General features: G+C 35.3%; 1 long non-coding RNA gene across 5 annotated transcripts in view; it reads left to right on the forward strand.

Moving 5' to 3' along the window:
- LOC116663657 overlaps positions 1-21,759 on the forward strand; it is a 333,860-nt gene that overhangs the window by 205,512 nt on the left and 106,589 nt on the right. Inside the window, exon 3 of one of the 5 annotated variants that reach the window (XR_004319919.1) lies at positions 11,430-11,489. The exons of the other annotated variants lie outside the window; for them this stretch is intronic. This is a non-coding gene — a long non-coding RNA (uncharacterized LOC116663657). The remainder of the gene's footprint in view (positions 1-11,429; positions 11,490-21,759) is intronic. 5 annotated transcript variants of the gene reach the window in all.

The following is a 21,759-nucleotide window of genomic DNA, read 5'->3' on the forward strand; positions in this document are numbered from 1 at the left end:
CCCCATTAGAATTATTTAATTGCTTAAAAAATTAATTTTAAGGACCTACCCCCCAGAACAATGAAATAAGAATCTCTGGGGATAGAGCCTTAATATTTATATTTTTCAAAGGCCCCCTTGATGTTTCTGATGTATAATGATAGTTGAAAACTACTGATCTTACCAGTTCCTGCTAATCAATGTTTTGGTGTATCTACTAGCTATCATTTCTTCTGAGACATTCTCCATGATCAATTCCTTAAGGCTCAAGCACTCCTAGCCCTCTGTATTTGGGGCTTATCATGCTCTATAATTGCCTATTTACTAACCATTTTTGCCCACTTGACTATGAGTTCCTTAAGAGAGAGATTATATCTTAATCACTATAGTAACCCCAGTGAATAGTCCTATGTCTGACTCATTTTTCTTTCTTTATACATATGTGTTTAATAAATGGGATGTAGATTTGGGAGTCACCGGCATGCAAATGGTAACAGAGCTGGGAATGAGGATGAGATTGCTATGGAACGATATACAATTATCAATCCTTTTACATATGAGAACTCTTTTTTAACATTAAAGTTTTAATGACAACAGGAAATCCAACATATGTTGGAAGCAATTAGAATATATATGTGGGAAACTTAGCACACATTTTTTTTCAGACAATGCTTGGTGTCAATATGGTTTCAAGGACTTCTTTTGATTATACAGAGGTCTGCCCAAGAATCTCTCTAGAAGGAGCATAGGAACTACAACAGAATCCTTGGAACACTGATACATATGAGTAGGTGGAAAAAGAAGTGGCTGTCAAGGACAGAGAGGAAGATGGGCCAGGAATAAGAAAAGATCTTGTTTAGTTGCCGAACCAAGAGAAGAGGTGATGTCAAGCTGCCAGTCCTCAGAGAGGTTAGATTACAATAGCCTGTGGTCCTGGTTTTCACCTTGAACATTCCTCCTTCCCTCACCCCAACCACATCTTTTTTGATCAGAGTGAGTTACCAATAATCTGTATTATGACCTTTAACCTTTAACAACCCTCTTTCTGCATATTGGGGCAGCCAGATTGCCTCTCTTCTCTCTCTCTAGAATTAGAATTAGAAGATGTAAGAATGAGAGTTAGCAGTGGAGGCAGAGCTGAAAGAAACCACCTAGTGAGCCATGAGATAGAACCTGGGCACTGAAAGCAGAGGCTGTGAGTAATTCAAACTCAGATCCATAGAATAGTGCAACAAATTAGCAAGTGGCTGGGAGAAGAGATTTAAATGGATGGGCCACGGAGCAGAGGCCCAGCAAGAGAGAGATTCATACAGTCCATGGGACAGGCAGCTGGTTTGAAGGGGGTGCTCCCTGACACTGCCCCTCTCTCCTGCTTCCAGTTCCACTCCAGATCCTGGATGTTACAGCAAACTTCCCTTTATATCATCTGAATGGGACCCTTTTCCTCATGATCAAAGTACTCTCACTAAAATAGTAGCCAGAGTGATTACTCAGGTTTTGTGGCTCTCAATCCAGTGCTCTCTCCATTGTATCTATTGGTCTTTGTAGCTGTTTGGGCCTTTCTTTTCTACCTCCTGACTGACTTTCTTTATGCAACGTGTATTGGGGGTGGGAGGAGGCAAGATACAAGATACAATTCATACAGTCTATACTACTAGTTATGCCTTCTATTATTAAGATGACTCTTTCAAAAACAACCAATGTTGACTTACTGTACTTTTAAAAATTTTGTTCTCAGCCCTTGATGACTCTGTTATTGCATAAACATGTTATCAATCATCTTACTTGTATGAATATGGCTGGATTTTTTCCCCAACTCTATTTTTTATAGTTGTCTAAACCAGTAGAGTGGAGCGCAAGAGTTGGTGTTATCTCTAACGGCTGACTCATAACTCATTTCCCTTTGGTAGTTTATACTGGAAGAATTTAACTCAGCACCATCAGTCAGGTTTCAACCAGAGAAGCAGACCAGTGGGAGATTATATTAAGAGATTTATTGCAAGAAATTGGCTTATGTGATTGTGGAGGCTGGCTAGGCAAGTCTGAAATCTATAGGGCAGGCCATGAACTCTTGGGCACAGTATGAAACTGATGTCCACAGGCAGAATTTCTTCATCAGGGAAGTCTCAGCTTTGCTCTTAAGACATTTCAGCTGATAAGAGTCGGGTCTACCTGGATTATCTAGCATAATTGCCCTTATTTAAAGTCAATTTATTATGGGCTTTAATCATATCTACAAAATACCTTCACAGTTAATTGAATAACTGAGGACTGTAGTCTAGACAAGTGGACACATCAAAAGATCATCATAAGCACCATGGAAAAGGGTTACTATGAAAATGCAAAATGCTATCATTATTATGAAAAAAGTAGATTTTTTGTTTGTTTGTTTATTTTACTTCTCTAAGCTTCAACTTTCTCTGGAAAAAAAATGAGCAAATTGGATTTGACTGATTTTTTAAATTTGCTCAGTATCTATTTATTCATTCATTTGCCAGCAATACACTTTGCTAGCCATTTTCATTCATTTCATCAGCAAATCCTGTCAGTTCTGCCTTCAAAATATATTGGGACTCCTACTACTACTCTGTTTACTATTACTATCCTGCCCCAAGTTACTATCTAGATTTTTAGATTATTGTAATACAGCATCCTTAATTGGTCTCCTTGCTTCTCACCTGGTCCCCACTGTAATTTAATGTCCATATAGCACCTAGTGTAAGTCTTCTAAAACTCCAGATAGATCATATTACCCCTTTGGTTAAGCACTCCAAGCAATTCTTTTATCACTCAAAGTAAAAGCCCAAGTCCCTTTTTTGGCCCATGTGTGCCTACATGATCCTGAGCCCACAACTTCACTCTTGTCGCCCAACTCTTTCATCTGCCTTTGCTCCATCCCAGTATCCTAGGCCTCCTTGCTTTTGCTCCAGCATCCCAAAACTATTCCCATTGTAGGGTCTTTACACATACTGTTCTCTCTGGCCAGAATGAGGACTTTACTTTGTTTCCTCACTTCCTTCAAGTGTCAGCTTAATTTTCACCTTTTCATAGTGGACTTTCTTGGTCACCCCTTAATAAATAGCATCCTTTTGCAATATCATAATGCTCTGTCTCCTTTCCTGGTGGTATTCTTCCTTGCATCCACCACTTGATCTGCTTTGTTTCTTGCAGTACCTAGAACAGTGCCTGGGATGTAGTTGGCATTCAAAAACTATTTGTTGAGTGAATGTGAGATAGAAAGGTATCAACTTGTTGTGAGAGGCAGGAAAAAAACCTAAATCCTCCTATCTGAGCACTTTACAGTGCTTTTATGTTGAGAAAAATCCTTCTGTATATCAAATTTGGCAGGGAATTCTCTCTGTTTTTTTTCTCTTTTGAATGGTATTGTGATATCGTTTCTCCCATGACCACTCATTGAATGTGTTTCCATGGTTACAGTGTTATTTCTCATCAGAATCCTCTTGAGGAGACACCTGAATTTTGTATCCCAATAAGTTAAAATTCCCTTTGCATACTATGAAGATATAGGTGGACTTTCACAACTTCAGTTTCCTGTGTCATTCACCAAATTATTTGCAAAGGAGGGTAAAAGACATATTTAGGGTTCAATCCAGAGTTCTGAAAAATGGCACAACAGGAAACAGACAAACTGAGTTACCCACACGTTTGCTGATCAGCGAGAGTCCCAGTGAGATCAATCCAGTTTTGCCTTGCTTCTCACCAGTAGGGCCTTGGCGAACTCGTTATTATGCCCTTGTCTTTGTAACCAATCAAGCTGTGGATTCCTTAGGCTGTTTACTTTTTCTTTTCTATTCTGAGGATAGGAATAAAAGTACAAACAAGTATACCTCTAGAGCCTAATTTGTGAATTAACCCCAGAAAACAAATGAAGTATGGCTAATGTTTACATTCAGTGAGCACATGGGGATCTCGCTGTGTTAGTACATCACAGAGGAGCCAACCATACAATTTAGACAAGTTAGCATCTAAGCTCAATTTTTACATGGAGAGCTAGCATAGAGAACCTCTGAGAAGAGAGAAAAGTTTATTTTTACTTTGTCTTATTTTGCTTTTTAGTGTCTGTTTCATGTCCAACCCCAAGCTTTATAAAGATCTCAAAGTCAGTATCATTGTAATCACTGAAAAGCAAGTTAGATTTTTATTGTGATATCTACAAAATGCGGCAAGAGAAACTGCATTTTAAGACATAGAATAGCATGTTCTAACCCTATGCCTTGTTGGAGTTCTGTTTGCTAGCTTTTCCTCCATAGGCTAAATCTGTTTGTTCAAGCCTGTCCTCTGACCACATTCAAAAAAAAAATATTCAAAACTTATTATATCTCCCAGAGTACATGTTATCCTTGAAAGAATTAACTTAAATTCACTTATTCATTCAACAAACATTTGCTGAGCATATACTATGTACTCTGATAAGAATAAGAACTGGCCTCTGAGTTTAAGAAAATCAATATTGTGTGCACCCTCAAGCAGTGTAGGGAGATATGATACAATAAGCATATTATTGAGCAAGATGTGATAACTCCTGCAAATGAAATAAATGCATAAAGTCATAAAAGAGTTTCTGTTCCTTCTGGAAAACTCAGTTCCTCACTTCCTTGGTGAACAGCCTCATTGATTGTCCATCACTAAAATTTTTCCTCCACTACCCCTCTCAAACTGAAAAGGATTCAAAACACCACTCCAACCTGAGTTTTAAGATCTACCTTTTTGCAGATGTATTTTATGACTAAATTGCTCTGTCTGTCTGACATAGGTCATTAGTTTCTTGACTAAGATCTATGCCTTTTTCTCAGTCTATCCCTGCACTAAGTAGCTGCTATTTCACAAATAATAAATAAAAAATGGTGATGACTGCCTGAGTCTTCAAGATCTACTCACTGGCTTCTAAATCACATCTTTCATTTCTTTTGTTGGGGAATATGGCAAATACTTCTTAGAGCAACTGAAAAAGTTAGTTTGGCTGTTCTAACCAGCATTTTTAAAAAAGGCTGAATGAGAGTAAATGGAATCAATGATTAGATGAAGTGATTTCCTGGGACTGTAGAGATTGAGTATAAAGATATATGGCACTTTCTCTGGTCCCAAGAAAGGTACAGCTGTTTGGATTCCTATTAATCAATTAAGGATGAAAGGGAAATTCTGCCTAATAAAATGGACTGAGTCATAGACAATTGGCTCTGGAGCATGTCCCTTTCAGAATATGATTTGGGACCTACGTTTGCAATTCTTTCAGCCAAAATGGCCTCAGACTCCTGAGTTCCCCATAGGATCTCATCTAATGTAATTTCCTGAGATTGAAATACTACAGCTGAAAACACAACAGGTCACATGTGGCTTAGAAGCTTAGGTGGGCAGAACTGCACACGAGTCCCCTGAAGTAGGCAGGACAAGCATATGCATACACCTACCCTGCTCATCAGTTTTCTCTGACTTCATGTTGGCCTCAAAGTTATGGTTGTTCTGAAGTCATCAGTCTTGCTTACACCACTTCCGTACAAGGCTAGCCATGTGTGTATATAATAGCCATGGCTATTATAATGTTAATTTGTAGTAAAAAAGCCAACTATTTGGACTAACAGATGAAAATTTCAAGGTACTAGGAAAAACTTAAACAAATACCTAGTTGATTCTAAACTGCTGTTTGGCATCAAATAACCAAGAATTTAACTTTCTCACTAAATTTATCAGTTTTATTCAGTTAGTGAATCTCATTCTAACTAAACACTGATCTACTGGGACTCATTCTTCATCTGCCTTTTTTTTCTATGCTGAATATTTGACTATACTTGTCATCTAAACTCTGTAGACTTAAAACAAGCTTATATCCATACATTAACTCTCGTCCTTTGACCAAGTAGATACATAGATTAAACAGATAGACTTTTTAAATGACCTTATATTCTCTAAATTAAATCAGGTAACATTCAGATTTAATGTAATACAATGTTGATTATGAAGGTTTTAAAGCCATAACCCTATTATACATACTTCTAATTTGTGGAAATTGTACAAATGAAATTTAGATATATAGACCTTCAGTAATGATGACATGGAACTTTGTGCCTATAGATATGACAAGAAGGCATTTTGACTGCTGCCAATTCCAAGCTTGTTACATAGTATTTGAAACTGACACAGGAGAATACACTACAGATCTACGTATTCCTGAGGGTTCATTTTCCACTGTGATGGCACCAGCTGTATGGAACTTGCATGAGTCACAGGTTAAGCTAGAAATAGCAAGTGTCTGGAGGAGCAGTTCTCCTTAAAGTGAGGTGTGCTCCATGCTTGTGATGGAGCTTTAAAACAATGTTTTGGAATCATGCTGCTAGATTACTATGAGCCTAGTATATTTCAGGTCACAAAGTTTGTTCTAGGGCTGCCTCTGGGTTTTCCACAGGTAGTTTATGGACAATTGAAGATTCTCATTGGAATAGCACATCTGTTCCCAGGTGAAAAGAAAAACATGACAACCTCTCAGATGAAATGAGCCACTAGGTAACATTAAGAAGAATTCAGCTAATAGCTGCCATTTCAATAGAAGCAGCCCATCAGATAGATGAAATGGCTAAGGGCTTTATGATAATGGTTGCATTAAAAAAATCAGTCCCAAACAACAGATAGTTTTCTCTGTTCAGTTACATATTTATTCAGTCTGTGTTTGTGACATTTGGTTGAATTTATTTTGTTTGAGTTTGACCTAATCTGTTATAATTTCAGTAAAAGTGGTCTCTAACAAGGGTTAAAAAATTCTTTACAGGGGAATCTTGATCAAGTACTTTAAAAGATGCTGTGTTGAAACCGTCTCTACCATTTAGATCTTCAAATACTTGCCAAATTAAAAACAAAAGGGAACTGATTTTCATATGCTTTGCTGCTTCTTATTACCAGCGAAATTTTACCCTTTTTGTTCTCTGACCTAACAATAAGTCAAAAAAAAAAAAACAAAACAAAACAAAAATGTAATATGGACCAAAATTTAATAATGTACTAAACGTATACAGTTTATTATTTCCAAGGACCTGTACTGTTGTTACAGTGTTCTTAATAATGCCTGCAGCTGACCCTATCAAATAGTGCTGCACCTGCCAACATTTCCTTCCCAAACCAGCCATCCCCATGGCCTCCAGGCCTTCTCACAATTCCCAGGAAACCTGAGATGTAATTAAATCTTCTTATAACTCCCAGAAAGTTCACGGGGTTTATTCATTCATTCAACAAATATTTACTGAGCACGAAATACTGGCCCTACAGCACACTGAACAAAACATACAATCCCCCGCCCTCCCGGAGCATTCATTCTAGTGGGAATTTGGATGGAATCAGACTCCGCCAACTTCCCAGGAAAGACTGAAACCTGCAGAGGCCTGAACAGGATTCCCCACCAACTTCAAAAATCTCTAAAACAGCTGATCCAAACTCCAGCACAGATCCTAATTTTTTGGAGTTTGGAGACTCTGGGATGGGCCAGAGATTTGGAACTTTGTCTTCATGGGACCAGAAGTGTGGAGGACATAATATTTTTTTAACAATATAACATTTTTTATTGTTTTATAATCATTTTACAATATTGTGTCAAATTCCAGTGTAGAGCACGATTTTTCAGTTATACATGAACATATATATATTCATTGTCACCTTTTTTTTTCTGTGCGCTACCATAAGATCTTGTGTATATTTCCCTGTGCTATACAGTATAATCTTGTTTATCTATTCTACAATTTTGAAATCCCATCTATCCCTTCTCACCCTCCGCCCCCTTGGCAACCACAAGTTTGTATTCTATGTCTTTGAGTCTGTTTCTGTTTTGTATTTATGCTTTGTTTGTTTGTTTGTTTTAGATTCCACATATGAGCGATCTTATATGGTATTTTTCTTTCTCTTTCTGGCTTACTTCACTTAGAATGACATTCTGCAGGAGCATCCATGTTGCTGCAAATGGTGTCATGTTGTCAGTTTTTATGGCTGAGTAGTATTCCATTGTATAAATATACCACCTCTTCTTTATCCAGTCATCCGTTGATGGACATTTAGGCTGTCTCCATGTCTTGGCTATTGTAAATAGTGCTGCTATGAACATTGGGGTGCAGGTGTCATCCTGAAGTAGGGTTCCTTCTGGATATATGCCTAGGAGCAGGATTCCTGGGTCATACGGTAAGTCTATTCCTAGTCTTTTGAGGAATCTCCATACTGTTTTCCACAGTGGCTGCACCAAACTGCATTCCCACCAGCAGTGTAGGAGGGTTCCCCTTTCTACACAGCCTCTCCAGCATTTGTCATTTGTGGATTTTTGAATGATGGCCATTCTGACTGGTGTGAGGTGATACCTCATTGTAGTTTTGATTTGCATTTCTCTGATAATTAGTGATATTGAGCATTTTTTCATGTGCCTTTTGATCATTTGTATGTCTTCCTTGGAGAATTGCTTGTTTAGGTCTTTTGCCTATTTTTGGATTGGGTTGTTTGGTTGTTTCTTATTAAGTTGTATGAGCTGCTTATATATTCTGGAGATCAAGCCTTTGTCGGTTTCATTTGCAAAAATTTTTCCCATTCCGTAGGTTGTCTTTTTGTTTTACTTCTGGTTTCCTTTGCTGTGCAGAAGCTTGTAAGTTTCATTAGGTCCTATTTGTTTATTCTTGCTTTTATTTCTATTGCTTGAGTAGACTGTTCTAAGAGAGCATTTCTGAGATGTATGTCAGATAATGTTTTGCCTATATTTTCCTCTAGGAGGTTTATTGTATCTTGTCTTATGTTTAAGTCTTTGATCCATTTAGAGTTTATTTTTGTGTATGGTGTGAGGGAGTGTCCTAGCTTCATTGCTTTACATGCTGCTGTCCAGTTTCCCCAACACCATTTGCTGAAGAGACTATCTTTATTCCATTGCATATTCTTGCCTCCTTTGTCGAAGATTAGTTGACCAAAAGTTTGTGGGTTCATTTCTGGGCTCTCTATTCTGTTCCATTGGTCTATATGTCTGTTTTTGTACCAATATCATGCTGTCTTGATGACTGTAGCTCTATAGTATTGTCTGAAATCTGGGAGAGTTATTCCTCTGGCCTCTTTCTTTCTCTTCAGTAATGTTTTGGCAATTCTAGGTCTTTGATGGTTCCATATAAATTTTATTATGATTTGTTCTAGTTCTGTGAAATATGTCCTGGGTAATTTGATAGGGATTGCATTAAATCTGTAGATTGCCTTGGGCAGTATGACCATTTTAACAATATTGATTCTTCCAATCCAAGAGCATGGGGTATCTTTCCATTTTTAAAAGTCTTCTTTAATTTCCTTCATGAATGATTTATAGTTTTCTGTGTATGATTCTTTTACCTCCTTGGTTAGATTTATCTCTAGGTATTTTATTACTTTGGGTGCTATTTTAAAGGGGATTGTTTCCTTACTTTCTTTTTCTGTTGCTTCATCATTAGTGTAAAGAAATGCAACTGATTTTTGAACGTTAATCTTGTAACCTGCTACCTTGCTGAATTCTTTAATCAGCTCTAGTAGTTTTTGTGTGGACCTTTTATGGTCTTCTATATATAGTAACATGTCAGAGGATGTAATACAGTCTTCCACTGTTACTTAGGTGGTTTTAGTGAAGTGGACCCTCAGGGATATGTACGGTTGTCCATCTAAAATAAAACAAAAAGCAACAACAAGATTAAAACAAGCTTCGTTAAATATATTACTTATGCTGATATGTTTCTTCTCTTTATTTTTATGTTTAATTTTATTTCTCTGCAAAGCAGACTGTCAAAGAATTTGAGATTTTAAAGAATTGTTTTTGATTTGCTTTTTTACAAATTCCTGGCAGTGATATAAAATATTAAGGCAAAATTTGTTTTTGTTTTGAATTTCCTAAATTTATTAGAACACTTGTCTCTATTAAAAATATGAGCATTAGGTATATTAAGAGAGATTTCGAAGGAGCTTGAGACAAAATTGTGAGTGATGTTGCCATATGGATGACAATAGCAAGACAGTGGCACTGGTATGAAAAGGTAAAAACAGTTGACTGACTTGTACAAACTTCTGTAATGATTCAGGGGTGGAAACAGCCACTATCTATATAGCCCCTGAAAAGTCTGGGAAATCTATGAAGACCACGTAAATACCTAGGACCTGGCAAGGATGTTTTGACCCACCAAAAATGTGGGCACACTGGGAAGAATTTTGTAAAGATTATTTGAGAGTGCCTAAGTTTTAAATTTACAGCCTTTGATCTACAACTTGAAATTTGCATTTTTATTAGAAAGAGATTTAAGTCCTGGATGAACTGTCCTTTACCACTTCTAAGTCTTCTCAGGTCTAAACCTAAGGTCCAGAGTGCACATCAACTGTTGTCATTGACACTGAAGTGAGATAGTGGCTTTGCAAAGAACCTGTCTTTATTTATCTGACCATATGACACAGAGCCACCTCAAGTCTCTTTTCTGCTCAGTCTTTCCTCTATTAATGTCTCCTGATTGGAGGCCTCGAGCACAGCTGTTATTGTGTTGGTGCAAGGAGTCTATCCATAATGACCTTCTGTACGGCCAGGAAGCTGTGTGCCTGTGAGCACCCAGTTATATCGCAGGCTAGACAGCACCTTCTGTTGGCTCTGGTGAATGAGCCAGGAAGCACAATGATAAATCTCTATGATTAATCTTGATTGTTGGACAGGAGCACAAGAGACCCCTAACCCCAGCCCAACTTTCTTTTTCATTAGCCCCCTGATACTATCTCCTGAATAACATCAAAAGTAAACAGCTTTTAAATACTGCACAAGTTTCCAATACTAAAAGCTGATAAAGTTTATTGTACTTATAAAATAAATAGAAGGAAATGCTTTCAGTTTCCTAGTCACAGGTCTCTGGGGAGATTCCAGGTATAATTTATTGCTTCAATTTTAAGATTATAGTGTCCTTTCATACACACTCTCTCTTCTTTTGCTGTCTCTTTTTTCTCTTCAGTATTTTATGTCTCAAGCACAACACATAAGTGAGCAGGCACAGACAATGTCAAAGCTTCTGTCACATACTCTTATTTTTGTCACAAGGCCTTAGTTACCTCTTTAAAGATAATCCTCTCATAAGTTTACATTTTTTCTCTATTTATGTTTCTATTCTTTTCTTTAGTTAACATATAGACTGTTCTTTCATTATACCTAAGCTGCTTCTAATTCCACTGTTTGTATTCTGGAACCACCACCTATGGAGCCATGCCCTCATGAATGTATGAGATTAACATATGGCTGGTGATCTGCAACTGAAAATATAAAATGTCCACTTCCAATAGTGTTCACCCAGATTTTGTAATTGTTTTATATGGAAGAAAATCTTCTGTGTATTTGATGATTAGACTCTGAGTTTTAAATGCTCAAAAAAGGGTGCTTAGATAAACTTCTGGTCCCATAGATGCTCTACTTACTGATTAACCAATGTTGTTCACAGGTTCTGGAAACCTGGTCTTTCCCTGGATGTAAAAATGGCAGTGACTGTGGAGAATATCTGGTATGATAATCTCCTTTCCTTCACACCACTCTTGGTTTCATTATTTATGAGGTGCTGCATTTTGAAAACACATTTGAACTTGAATTATCACCCTATATATATGGAATTAAAGTGCATTTAACCTTTCCTTAGCTAATTGCACTGTATTCCACGCAGTATCCTGCAAGGCAGAGGTAGCAAGCAGCAACATCTTAGGTTCAGGGTGAGATGAGAGAGAAAATTGTTGTGTTCCTTTATTTATCATAAAGATCAACTGAAAAGGCGGCCATCTGAGAACAATGGGTAAAGCCTTCAGAAGGCCAGAGCTTTGCCAAATGTGGCTTATAAAATGTAGAAGTGTCTTTACCCATGCCTTTTACAAGATGGTTATTTATATTCACATATGGAAAGGCATGGTGTAAGATAAAAAGTACTATTTTAGAGTGTTTATGAAGTGCCTTGTTAATTACTATTTTAAAATAGTAATACTTGACATTTATTGGGGCTTATGATGTGCCAGAAGTTGAGACATATACGTATTTTTTTCTTTAAATGTCATAGGAAAACTAAGGAAAAGACTATTGTCCCAAATTTACAGAAGAAAAGTGGGGTTTAAATAGGTGAAGTAACTCACTCAGGGTCACGTAGGTTGTAGATGGTGGAGCCAGGTTTAAAACCCAGCTCTGATTGACCCCAAATCTCTACTTTAACCAAATGTACTTTTAAAAGCCTTTTTTTGAGTCACTATGTAGTCTCCTCCAAGGTAACTATTTTTTAAGATATTATGGAAATATTTGAAACTTGTTTAATTTTTTTGGGGGGGTTGTTTCAGTAAGAGAAATCTGGATAACACCTTGCTATGTTTGATCTTTTATTAAAAAGACATTATACTCTTGCAGCAGAGTAGAGATGAAATAAGTAAGAGAAATATTAATAACCAAAACATTATATATTGACTTCATGTTAGCCTGCAAAATTTAATTTTTATTTCTAAAACTTTAGAAATATTTTTTCCTATTAACTTTAGTTGTGGAAAAATTCTCTGCAACCCATTCTGAAATACTTCATTAATCTTATCTTATCCGGGGTGTAACTCTGCTCAATAATGTTCTTCGAGATGTCTCAATTTGAGTAAGAAATAAAATGCTTTGTTTAAACCATTGGTCTTAAACAGCATTGATGAGCAGTATAAATATTGTAATTCTTAATAAATTACCAAAATTCTAAACTAGGCACTTAAAGATTTGTGCAGTTGAGTCTAAATCCACTTGTTTTGTTGTTGTTGTTTGTTTTAGTTTGGTTTTGTTTTACCACACAGAATTGTTCTTCAGCTGAACTGGTAGTTTTCTGTGTTTTCTTCCATTCGGAATGCCTTTTCTCCTGTTACCCCCTTCCAGTCTTCACATCTTTTTTGTACTCATTTGACTCTCCTTATATAGAACCATTTTGTTTTACAGTTACTTGTTTACTAATTTTCTCCTAGTGAACATCTGCAGGTCAGAACTAGGTTTGCTCCTTTTTTCTTCCCAAGAATGTTTTAATCAATTAAAATTTTTTTTTGACTATATGTCATTTAGTTCTCAAACCAGACTTTATTTTTAATAACAGTTTTAGATTTACAGAAAAATTGAGAAGACAGTACAGAGAGTTCCTATATACCTGACATTCAGTTTCCCCTAATAACATCTTACTTTAGTTTGGTACATTGGCCACAATTAATGAACCGGTACTGATATGTTAGTATTAACTAAAGTCCATAGTGTATCTAGATTTCCTTAGTTTTTATCAAATGTTTCTTTCTATTCCAGGATCTCATAATGATACCATATCACAGTTTTCATGTCTCATTAGGCTACTATTGGCTATGACAGTTTCTCAGAATTTCCTTGTTCTTGATGACCTTGACAGTTTTGAAGAGTACTAGTCAAGTATTTTATAGGACCCCACTCTACTGGAATTTGTCTGTTTTTCTGATGCTTAGACTGTGGTTATGGCTTTTGGGGGGAGGAAAACCTCAAAGACAGAGTGCCATTTTCATCATATCATATTAAGGGCACATGATATCATATTGATATGACCTTGTTCATTTAGCTATAGTATTGTTTTTCAGGCTTTTCCACTGTAAACCATCACCCGTTCTCCCCCTTTCCCAATTTGTACTGTGTGCAGCCCACACTTAGGGAGTAGGGATTTGTGGACCCTCCTTGAGGGCAGATTATCTACATACACTATTTGGAATTCTTTTGCAGGAGAGATTTGTCTCATCTCTCCATTTATTAATGTATTCAATCATTTATTTATATCAGTATGGACTTATGTAATTTATGTTATATTTTGTGCTATAGTCCAAAAGCACTTTATTTATTTTCTCAAATTGTTTCAGTTTTAGCCATTAGGGGTTCTTTCAGTTGGCGCCTATGTCTCTTCAATCTGTGGGCTGGGATGGGAACCCATCCCATCAATTTACGGTTTTGTTGTTGTTGTTGTTGTTGTTTGTTTGTTTGTTTTTTGAGCACTTCCTTACTTCCTGGTACTATAAGATGCTCCAGGTGCATCTTGTACATTTCCTGCCTCAGTACCAGAATCAGCTATTTCTCCAAGGAGGCTCATTTTCTTCTTGTGGGAAAATGATATTGGAATCCAAGATCTGGGTGCTAAATATGCTCATTTTTACTGTTATGTCATTGTTTCTAGATCCTGTCTGCTGACATAGCAAAGAAATATATGTCTATATCTTAATTTTTTTTCTTTTTTTTCCTTTTTTCTTCCTTTTTTTCCTCTATATGTCTGTATCTTAACTCATGTATATATATTTATCTACAAATATTTCTATATGTAATCATCTGTACCTTTATTAAGCTAAACATGGGTCATACTGATGTCTCCAACTTTAATCCATTACCACGTGGATTATTCTAGCCTCATCCTCTTGTTTACCTATAACCTTCCACTCTAACGATGAGAAACTTGGTTCCCACCAACCACCATCCACCTACTTAATTGTTCGATTCCAGTGTACATGTACAGTGATTTCAGAATTGTTAACTGATCCTGCCATGTAGCACAACTTTATCAACCAAAGTACAGTGCTTATGTGCAGTTCCTTTACCTCTGGTCTTATAGCCTCCACTCATTTTCAGCATTGCTTAGATCAACATTTTTCCATACACCTATTCAGTAAGCTTCTTTTATACTTTTATAAAACAGGCCCATTTGTCAAAATCTGCATTCCTTTATGAGATTTTCTGTACTTCTAAATTATTTTTTTAATTTCTATACATTAATGTTCATTCTTTGTGCTGTAAAGTTCTATAGGTTTTGAAAAGAAAGACATAATGTCTAGTATCATGTAGAATAGTTTCACTGCCATAGAAATCCCCTATGCTTCACGTATTCAACCCTTGACCCCTTTACTCAAATGCCTAGCAACCACTGATGTTTCTACTTTCTCTATAGTTTTGCCTTTTCCAGAATGTTATATAATTGGAATCACATGTAGCTTTTTCAGAGTGGCTGTCTTCACTTAGCCATTTACATTTAAGATTCCCCCATGTCTTTTCATTGTTTGATAGGTAATTTCTTTTTATTCCTGAATAATATTCTATTTTATGAATAGAATAGTTTGTGTATCCATTCACCCATTGAAGGACATCTTGGTTACTTCTGGTTTTTGGATATTACGAATAAAGCTGCTATAAACATTTGCATGCTGGTTTTTTGTGTGAGCATAAGTTTTCAAATGAGGGTAAATGCCTTGGAGTGTGATTGTTGAATCATATGGTAGGACTACATTAGCTTCATAAAAAACTGCCAAACTGTCTTCTGAAGTAGCTGTACCATTTTGCATTCCTACCAGCAAGGAATGAGAGTTCCTGTTGCTTCAAATCGTCACCAACATTTAGTGTTGTCAGTGTTTTGGATTTTAGCCATTTTAACAGGTGTGTAATGGTATCTTATTGTTGATTTGATTTGCAATTCCCTGATGACATATAATGTTGAGTATCTTTTTATATGCTTATTTGCCATCTGTATACCTTATTTGGTAAGGTGCCTATTCAGATCTTTCGCCCATTTTTAAATTGGGTTGTTTGTTTTCTAATTGCTGAATTTTAAGAATTCTTTTTATATTTTGGATACAAGATCTTTACTAGATATGTGTTTTGTGAACATTTTCTTCCAGTCTGTGGCTTACCTTTTCATTCTCTCAACAGTGTCTTTCACAGAGTAGAAATTTTTTAATTTCAATAAAGTCAAGCTTATTATTTTTTTCTTTAACGAATCCTACTTTTGTTGTTGTATCTAAAAACTTATCATCAAGTCTGATGTCACCTAGATTTTCTCTTATGTGTTCTTCTAGAAATTTTATAGTTCTAAATATTACATTTAAGTGTATGACCCATTTTGAGTTAACTTTTTATGAAAGTGTAAGTTCTGTGTCTAATTTTTTTTTAAATAAACATCTAATTGTTCAGTGCCACTTGTTGAATAGACTTTTCCTGCTCCATTAAATTGCCTTTCTGCCTTTGTCAAAGATCAGTTGATGATATTTGTAGGTGTCTGTTTCTGGGCTTTCTATTCTGATCCATTTGTCAGTGTACCCATTCTTTTAACAATACCACACTGCATTGATTACTGTAGTTTAACAATAAGTCTGTAGATCTCGAAGTTGGATGTCAATCTTCCAGTGTTGTTCTTCTTCAATATTATATTGGCTATTTGGGGTCTTTTGCTTTTCCATATACATTTTAGAATCACTTTACAGATATTTACAAAGGAGCTTGTTGTGATTTTGAATAGAACTGCATTGAATTTATAGAGGAGTTGAGAAGATTTGGCATCTTAACAATATTGAATTTTTCAATTCATAAATATGGTACAGCTCTCTGTTTAGATCTTTTTTGATTTCTTTCATCAGATCTGTAGTTTCCCACATACAGATCCTGTACGTATATCATTAGATTTATACCTAAGAATTTCAATGTTTGTTGCTAATTTAAATGGCATTGTGTTCTTAATTTCAAATTACAATTATTCACTGCTAGTATAAAGGAAAACACTTGACCTCTGTATATTAAACTTGTATCCTGACAGATTGCTATAATCACCTATTAGTTCCAGGTTTTGTTTTTTGTTTTTTTTTTTTCCTTCTTTCAACTCCAAGATTTTCTACATAGACAACTGTGCCTTCTGGGAACAATGATATTTTTATTCCTTCTTTTTTAATCTGTATACTTTTTTTCCTTTGTATTGTCTAAATGGACTGGCTAGAACTTCTAGTACAATGTTGAATAGGACTGGTGAGAGGGGACATCCTTACCTTTTCCCAATCAGAGGGAAATTCTCCAGTTTCTTACCATTAACTATAATGTTACTTGCAGGCTTTGAGTAGATATTCTTTATCAAGTTGAGGAAGTTCCTCTCTATTCCTAGTGTACTGAGAGTTTTTATGATAAATGGGCTTTAGATTTTGTCAAATAGTTTTTCTTTAAAATTGATGTAATCACATGGTTCCTTTAGCATGTTGATTTGGTAGAGTACAGTAACTGATTTTTCAAATGCTGAACCAGTGTTTTATAAGTAGAGTAAATTCCTCCTGGGTTGTGGTTTTCAAATCCTTTTTATACATTGTTGGAATTGCTTTGCTAATATTTGGTTGAGAATTTTTGCATCTATTTTGGTCTATAGTTTTCCACTCTTATTATGTCTTTATCTGGTTTGGGTGTTAGGGTAATGCTGGCCTTGTAGAATGCAATAGAAAGTGCTCTCTGCTACTGATTTCTGGAAGAGATTGTAAAGAATTGCTGTCATTTCTTCCTTCAACAGTCTGTACCATCTGGGCCTGGTGCTCTGTTTAGGAAGACTATTAGTTATTGATTTAATATATTGAATTAATAAATATAGTCTGGCTTGGATTATCTATTTTGTTTTTTTTAATTTTTCATAGTTTGTAACCTTCAAGGAATTGGTCCATTTCATCTAAGTTATCAAAGGTGTGATTACACAGTTGTTCATAGTATTCCATTTTCATCCTTTTAATGTCCATGTGTCAGTAGTAATGAAAATATCTTTTATTTCTGATACTGATAATCTGTGTCTTTTATCTTTTTTTCCTGGTTAGCATAACTAGCAGTTCATCAATTTAATGCTATTTTCAAAGAACCAGCTTTTATTTTGTTGATTTTGTCTACTGTTTTCCTGTTTTCAACTTTATTGATTTCAGCTCTAATTTAAAATTTTTTCTTCTTCTTCCTGTCTTTGGCTTAAAATTCACTTCTTTTTTTAGTTTCCTAAGGTGAAAGCCTGGACTACTAATTTGTGATCTTCTTTTCAAATGTAAGATTTAATGCTATAAATTTCCCTTTATATACTGCTTATACTCCATTCCACACATTTCAATAAGTTATATTTTCATTAAATTAAAAATATATTTTTAAATTTCCCTTGAGATTTCTTCTTTGACCTATATGTTATTTAGCAGTGTGTTGTTTAATCTCCAAATATTTGAGGATTTTCTAGATATCCTTCTGTTATTGATTTCTCTGTTAATTCAGTTGAGATATGAGAATATATTTTGCATGATTTCTAGGTTTTTAGATTTGTCAAGGTGTGTTTTATGGCCCCAGATGTGCTCTATCTTGGTGAATTTTCCATATGAGCTTAAGGAGAATATGTATTCTGATGTTATTGGATCGAGAATTCTATAAATATCCATTAGATCAAGTTGATTGATAGTGCTGTTTCAGTCAACTTTATCCTTACTAACATTATGCCTCTTGGTCTGTTAATTACCAAAATAAAGGAGTTAACTGTCCAGCTAGAATCATGGATTTGTCATTTCTCCTTGTAGTACTATCAGTTTTTTTCTCATTGTTTTGACACTCTGTTATATGCATACCCTTTAATGATTGTTATGTCCTCTTAAAGAATTGACCCCTTTCTTATATCTTTCTTCATCCCTTTGTGCCTTTATATTTAAAGTAGGTTTCTTGTAGAGAACATACATAGTTGGGGCTTGTTTTTTTATGCACTCTAATGTCTTTAATTGATGTATTTAGACAGACTTTTCTTAAATAGAGTCTTAGTCTTGCAGTTCTTTCAGCTTTAATATACTGTTACGGTTTCTGAAGCCGTGTATATGTGGTAATATGGAGTGGGGGAGGGGAATTATTCTGTAATTTATAATTAAATTTTAATCTTTTAGTGGGCCTTTGTCAACAGGCTGTGACCTTCACCTTTGCTCCTCCAAACCTTCTTACCTTCCCTCACCCCACCTTTACATAAAACAGGAAGAGTAGAGGGAGTTAGGGAAATGTCCCTCCCAAGCTTAAATATAGCTTCTTTTTTCCCTAGAGAGCAGACCTTTGTTATGGGAAATGCTTTGGACATATTTACAAATGGTCACTTTTCTCTTCCCTTTGCCAGAGAAATGAGCTGATTTTTTTCTTGTCTCTTAACTATGAAAACCTGGTGAGGTTCCTAGAGGGTCAAAGCCATTAAAATATTCCCCACTGCCCCTAAGACTGTACCTTCCAAGAGTTTCTCACTCTTATGGTAGTACACACTCAACCTCCAGCAATTCATCAAAATGATCATTTCAGCATTCTTATCATTACTGACTCTACAGGCTCCCTACTCCTGGTAATGATCTTCGTTGTTACTCTCCATATTTGGTTGTCTCTCTAGATTTAAGGGTGACTGTTTGCTCTGTGACTTTGATAAACTTGCCCAAGACAAGTTACTAATTTTAATTTTGTTTCAGTTTTTTTTATGCTGTAAAGATGGAAATGACAGTTCCCAAACTTTTTCCAAGCTTATGTATGAACTCTACTCCATTTTGTATCCTTGAAAGGCTCCAGGAATGTCTTGTGTTAGTGTTTGTTGAATGACTGAATTTACAGATAAAATAAACCAGGTTCAGGTACAGTTAAACAAATTTTCCCAAATTTTCAAGAATTGCTTATTAATATAAACTTAAAAACATGGAAAAAAGAATGTGGAATAACCACGATTCTCTATTATATTCAAAATTATTTTGTGTGATTTCAATTAGAAAACAAATATACAAGGTAAAAACTGCCTAATTTTTAGAAACATAATTTTTTAAATTGCTAAACAAACATTTAATCACATTCTTGTTTCCAGAACTTCAAGCAACACATAGGCATATAGATTAAAATGTGAAAATATCTCTTCAACCACAGCTTGCCTCCCACTCACCTATTAAAAAAGTTGTTTCATTTTGTTGTAATATGTTTTCAAGATCTTTCTATGTTATTAGATGCCAGTCTCCCTCAATCGTTCTTTCATTTGACAAATATTTATTGTGCACCTATCATATGACAGTACTATTTCAGGTACTAGGAATGTTAGTAGTGAGCAAGACAAAGTTCCTACCTTTATAAATCTTCTAGAGTATTAACAGATGCCAATAATAAACATAAATAAATGAATATATAATGTAATGTCAGAAAGTGATAAATTTAATGAAGACATTAAAGCAAGAATGGTTAGGAAAGGCCTTATTCTCCTTTACATTTTTACCTTTTATGCCCTTTTAATTTCTTATATAATAAACATGTATGTACCCTTATGGTTTACTGGTTATCAACTCTAGCTTAATAGCATTGGAATATAATTTCTAGATTTTTATTAAAATACCTAGTATCTATTTGATCTTTATTATTTCTTCTCATTGATTATTTAATTCATTTCACAAATATTCCTCAAAAGCCTACCATTTGCCAGGCACTGTTGTATATGATGAGGAACTAAAGATAGAGATATACACCTGGGGATGGCAGGTAGATGTAAAAATTCAAGTTAGTTTGGTATCTAAAGCACTTGACACTTCTCTGTTTCAATATATTCATGCATTCGCTTGAGTCCTTCTTTTATTATAGTGTGCTAATGTAATCCTACGTGGCTTTCAGCTGCCTCTCTCAGATTGCCTATTTCTTCCTTCTACAAAGCAAAAGCAGAAAGAAAAAGAAAGAAAGAAAGAAAGAAAGAAAGAAAGAAAGAAAGAAAGAAAGAAAGAAAGAAAGAAAGAAAGAAAGAAAGAAAGAAAGAAAGAGGGAGGGAGGAAGGGAAGGAGGAAGGGAGGGAAGAAGGAAGGGAGGAAGGAAGGGAGGAAGAAAACAGAGACAGAAAGAGAAGAGGGAGGGAGGAAGGGAGAGGGGGAGGAAGGGAAAGAAAGGGCAAACTATAATGTCTGTACAGAGACTATAAGACTTGTCCCAGAACTAGACTGTCTCTAAACAGAAGATGAAAATATGTATTCTACCAAAGAACAAAACAACCCCCTGCTCCAATACTACCCCTTTATAGTTGAAAGTTGCTATGATTTATTTTACATGGAGAGCACTTACTTTTTCTGTTGTCTCTTTTACAAACTGCTTCATTAAGAATGTCTTTGAGAAAGTGGCTTTTGAAAGAATCTGTATCTTACATACAGACCAACTTAAACAAGTTTCCTTAAAAGAGAGTTAGCTCTATTAGCTCATGATAATAGCATGTAACATTAATTGGGGGCAGGGGGAGTCTAAACTCTCAGACAATGAAATATTGAAAATGTTAAAGAAACCAAAATAAAATAATAAAACACTGGGGAAAGAATATAGAATAATCAATATACCTTTTCTATTATTGTCAAAGTTCTATTTTGTACCAGGGGCTGGAAGGAGAAGGGAAATGATGAACTATTGCTCAAAGAGTATAAAGTTTTAGTTATGCAAGATGAGTTAGTTCTACTAGAGATTTTCTGTACAATGTAGTACCTATAGTTAACAATGCAATATTGTGTACTTGTGTACTTTAAAATATGTTAAAAGAATATATCTCACGTTAAGTGTTTTTATCATACCTCCCCAACACACACACACACAAACACAAGGAAGTGTTTGGAGGTGATGAATATGCTTAGTACCTTGATTGTGGTGATGGCATCATGGGTGTATGTGTACATCTAAACTCATCAAGGTGAATATGTTAAATATGTGCAAATTTTTATAAGTTAATTGCATTTCATGTTGTTTGAAAGACTTAATTTGTATGTTTTAGATTTGAAAAAATATATAAATTAAAAACTGAGCAATCTTTTGAAACATAAAAGACCCTGAATAATGACAAATATTTTTGAAAATGGGCAAATAATTGATAAAATGTTTTGACAATATAACCTGTGTTTAATTAAAATACCTCAATTGATATTCTTAAGAATCCTGCAGGTTGAGTTTTTTATCACTGCACTGTCTTTCTGATACTGAAGCAGTGGATAAGACAGAACAGGGGT

Source organism: Camelus ferus, chromosome 1 (assembly GCF_009834535.1).
Source record: "Camelus ferus isolate YT-003-E chromosome 1, BCGSAC_Cfer_1.0, whole genome shotgun sequence".
NCBI classification, from domain to species: Eukaryota; Metazoa; Chordata; class Mammalia; order Artiodactyla; family Camelidae; genus Camelus; species Camelus ferus.